The sequence below is a fragment of the Montipora foliosa genome, chromosome 3 (genome assembly GCF_036669935.1).
Source record: "Montipora foliosa isolate CH-2021 chromosome 3, ASM3666993v2, whole genome shotgun sequence".
Taxonomy (NCBI): Eukaryota; Metazoa; Cnidaria; class Anthozoa; order Scleractinia; family Acroporidae; genus Montipora; species Montipora foliosa.
The window spans coordinates 32,185,893-32,190,892 of NC_090871.1; the positions used below are offsets into that span (position 1 = coordinate 32,185,893).

General features: G+C 37.4%; 1 protein-coding gene across 1 annotated transcript in view; it reads left to right on the top strand.

The window, feature by feature from the left end:
* Positions 1–4,535: 4,535 nt before the first annotated feature.
* The window catches only part of LOC137997303 (clumping factor A-like), a 107,190-nt gene continuing 106,725 nt past the window's right edge, over positions 4,536–5,000 (top strand). The window contains exon 1 of the mRNA XM_068843217.1: positions 4,536–4,539. The gene's annotated coding sequence lies outside the window, so the exon portion shown is untranslated. The remainder of the gene's footprint in view (positions 4,540–5,000) is intronic.

The window sequence follows — 5,000 nt, forward strand, 5'->3', positions numbered from 1 at the left end:
TTTCATCGTCAAAAAACCCCACGCACTTGGCTGGAAATGAGCATTTTGTGCTTCGATTTCCACGATAGCTGATGAATTTAACCGCTTATGATCGCCGACGAGGACACGGAGCTTGGGTCCGAGGTCAAGTTAACTCCACCCGATGGAGGTACAGTCATTACAACACTTACCCCATCCCCACAGCGGCTTCTCGTAACAGCTCCATGGTTAATTGCCTCTGAGCTGACAACGGTCGGAATCGTAGTGTGCAGCCTTGACTTCGTCTTAGAACATTGAAAACACCGACTTCCCGAAACTGTAAAATAAGCTCCAAAAGGCACAAGAATACACCAGAGGTGAGTCATTTTGATTCATTTTATTGAATGAAAGTTAAATTGAGCATTTTTTAGGCTTTATAATCGACAATATTTGATTTCCCATACAAAGTCTTATAACGCGTTTAAATTCTCAACGGCTGTCTGTAGTGACGCGAGCTTGGGCTGCCTATGCTGCAACAAAGTTAGGAGTTGGTCCACGTCTCACAGCCAACCGCAAAGCGTTCCAAAATTAAACTTTTTTAAAACTAAATGAATAATATTAATTAAGCAACATCAATTACAATGTTATATATTCTTTAAACCTTTAACTCCCAGAGGTAACTATCAAGATATAAGATCACTCAAAGTGTTTAGGGATGGCAACAGTTTTCTTGTTCCCGAAGAAAAGGAAAAGGAAAGGGAAAGGTCCGCCTGAATCCAAAAATGTCGTATAATGCATTGACATTAACCGTGTTTGAGCACATTCCCTCAGTTTGGATTGTTCTACAACGCAGTGGATTGTTTGGCACATTAAGCTGGCCTCTAAGCACATTTTACTACCATCACGCTGGATCGTTTGACACGTGATTGGCCACTTAGCTCGACCAGACTCGTTGGCCTCAGTTTGTTGCGGTTTGTTCTTTGTCTGCTTCTTTAGCATGGTTTCCAGCCAAAAAAAGCCTTTAAAAAATATTGAATAACTCCTTTCGACATAATATGACAATACTATTTATACTCACCAAACACAGATCATGAAGGGTAGAAAAATCACGTGATTGAGCCAACTTTGAGCTTGTCAGCTGTGACCTGAGCTTACCTGCGCAGAAATAATGTTAACGCCTGAACTTCAACTTTCCATCTACTTCCGAAAGAGAAAATCTAACATCACCTTCCAGGTACCCTTCTAATGATTATTTACATATTTCTTCAAGATCATTACCCTTTGAGCCAATATCACCGATTGGATATTTAACATCTTGGGCCCGCTACCCTTAATATTATGAATTAGTGCGCAGCGATTTATTTTGTCTCTGAATTGAATCAAAATTTGCCTTTACCTTATACTAGGTGGTATGTGATATTCAAAAACAATTCCCATTATTTTAATCGATGTACTTTTCTTATGATAATAATTAGCTTATTTAATGCAATGTTTACCCATAGCAAATATCTCTATTTTGTTGTTGTTAATTAGGAGAACAGATTATTTTGAAATCAAGTACATAGTTTCCCATGACTGGTGACATGATCGCATGTCTCATTGAAAACAAGTTGCATCACAAGAATAGTGTAAATTTCATCTTCATAAGCAACTAACAGTCTAATCATTTTCAATTTGGCAAGCAAGTCTTTCCAGGGCTAACATGAGTAATATGGCTGAGAAATATCCCTGTCGAACTCCACGCGCAACAGAAAATAAACCGGTGGTAAACCCTTTGTTTGTGTATAACGTTTGAATCCATTGAACCAAATAGGCTCCAAGGTGTATTAAACTTGTCTAAGGTTTGCAAAAAAAAAAAAAAAAATGAATAGAGAGTTTTAGCACTGACGACGACATCGACTACGAGTATGAGATCTGGAAGCAAGTTCCAAGGAGCATGCGCAGTCTCAAATCTCGTACTGCAGACTCGTAGAATGTATAGCTTGAAGTGAAAAGGCGTAGTAGCAAAACGAGTTGGACCGTGGACCGTAAAGTCGATTAAATTTACTTTGAACGGTTTTAAATGCGCTCTAGAAGATTGATACATACATTAACATGCCTATATTCATTGAAGTTCTCTGGTGAAAATAGGATATGGGCTCGGATTTATATTGGCACCGTTGTAACTGCATTTCGGCAGCCCTTTCGCGCTCGCCATCAAGTAAATAAACGAAGGAAGAAATAATATTATTTTTTCACGAAAGCTGTTTTCTTTATAGTCCTAACAGAACTCGATAGATTAATTATTAGCGGTTTGCATTTATTTGCTTTTCCTTTGGTGGGCGCATCTTTACACATAAAAAAAAAAAAAAACGAGTAAAAAGATGAAAAACTGACTTCTGCTCGAAATTCGTGCATGTGTAACCTAAATTTACCTCTTTTACAAATTTTCATCAGTGAGCTAAAATACCACAACCCTTTTGGTTCAGGGACAGCTATTTTTTGCACAATCATGATCAATTCCACGTCTTGGTATTGCCTTTCAGTTGAAGGAATAATCACAGCAATATAAATCAATGAAATTGGTCTCCAGTTTATAATAAATCTATCTAGACTTAAAACCTTCGAGATATTCAGTTCCTTTTCTTCTCCCCACCCTCAGACCAGTTTAGTCTCGGTATTATTATTGCATTTTGCATTGAGTGATGTAATGATTTTAACGATCATTATGATTGCGGCGAGACATCAAAATTGTGAAAAAATTCAGCAGACGTTTTGTCCTCTGAACATTTGGAAGGACATTCTCCGACACATGTTTCTAAGGCTGACAGTTTCCTCCTGCATTATTCTAGCTTTCTGTCTACAGCATTTACTGCATTTGGTATCTCACACAGAGGACCCTTGCCTTCTTCCTGCTACTTGTCATACTTTTCAGATATCAATGCAGCGTATTCCTCATCCTCTAAGAGGCTAACTTAAATCTCTAAAACGAAAGACCTCTCGCTGTTTGCTCAATATCCTCTATATACATCGTAATGGCCGATTAATCTGCTCTTATGACCTGAATTATATCTGCCTTATCTACTTGTTTTTGTAAACTAATATTGACTAATTAACCAAAATCCACTGTGCACGTAAAACGTCTAAAATCAAGATTTTTTTATCCTCTAGATATTGATAAAATCGGATGTTAAGCGTAAATTCTTAATCCTGTACGTACCCGATTGTTTTGATCGAGGTTTCCGTAAATTCCACACATATAAACACTGAGAGTTACTTTGAAATCCCCTACTCGTTGGAAGAAAATACATTGCTCGTTATTACTACCTGATGCATGAATATCGGCTAAACTGAATAAAACCTTTAATTTTATCAAAATTACCTTGCTCATCCTCGCGATATCTTTTAAATTCACAGTCAAGAGCCTCTTTAATAATTGAGCCATGTTGAGTACTATGACTGAAGAAAATTTGTTCCTTCCACAGCGACTTCCATATATATTTTGAAATTCATGCGGGAGTGCTATGCGTCTTGTGCAAAAATGTTACGCCTTTCTTTTCTAAAATAACGGATCCCTTGAGCATTAACTGATTGTGACATTTAGATTTCGGTCTATATTTTATAGTAATTAACGATATAAAGAAATCAAATAAACCGCGAGTGAAGAAAAAAATTGCCGCACAGCTCGTAATCGGCACATCCCTCACACACAATAGGGCCGTTTACACGAGAGAAAATAAGCTGCTTACATAAGACGCAAACACCCCGTATAAATGGTACAAAATCTACGTTCACGGCTTTCTCAAGCCGCGGCTTATCCTGGCCTGGGAGTTTATACTCGTATCAGAATAGCTCCTTTCGCGTATTATGTACGCTGCGGCCAGAGTAAGCCGCGGCCGTATAAACGGCCCTAAAATGACCAACACAATGAAAACAATTAACACTGATAGATTACAATACCATTGAATAAAAACAACGAAAATACAATAGATTTAAACAACACAACGGACTCTACAATAGATAAGACTAACATATCAATTACTGGGAATTAAAAAGTAAAAAAGGAGCCAGCAAAAGCTGTTAATGAAGCTACATAGAGAACATAGAGAACATACAGAACATACAGAGTACATACAGAACATGTACATACAATTACACACCGATTTCTTTGCAAGGTAAATACCAATAACATTCTTTTTAAGTTGTATGGCCTTTTCTTTCTCAACTTTTGCAGGTACGCCCATTTAATAGCACACCTATATACCATTTTCTCCCGGGTTCTGCCCTGGTGGAGAAAAACGTGGGCTGACCCTGCTATCTTTTCCCTTTCTTCCCACGCTGCATAATAACTTAGGATGATCTGCCAAAATGTCAAATCCCCTGCCTTATCGTTTCTTTCAGGTCAACAAAATCTCCTCTCAAACTGCGCATCGTTGTAACCGAGCAGTAATTTGACACTCCTTTGAGTTACCTCGGCCAGAGGCGCTGCGCTAACCAATTCGATGTACTATTTCGAACTCCAAACTATGAATTATAATTACTAAAATTTCGGAGAAGACTGCTTTTCTAAAATTTAACTACATGCAGCTTAGATCTAAGACTGAGCTTAGGACCACATATTTGCGTTTCTTAATAGGTCAAATTGTTTTTTTTTTGCATGGCAACCCCTTGCTTACTTGAAAGAGGTTGAAATAGTCGTAAATATAAAATAAGATTATATTGATTTGTGTTTTCATCAAAATATACATATATATATATATTGTTTTTCGTAGAAACGTACGGTTTTGTTGTCGTCACCTTTTGCTTTGTGCCAAATAAAGCAGCCAGCGGGTGATGTTTTACGTTTTAATACTACTTTTTAACGATCTATGAGCAATATCCTTAAGTTAATATGTTCGAGTCGTTTTATCCACTACACTTTACCTAATATGTGTACCTTTTTGAGATGAGGAATTCATTGTTGTATACTACAAGTATTCTTATTCCATCTACTATAAAAGTATGTACAGTATAAAGTACACAGTAGACAGTACGGAATAGTGGTGAGACAGAAATAATGGCGT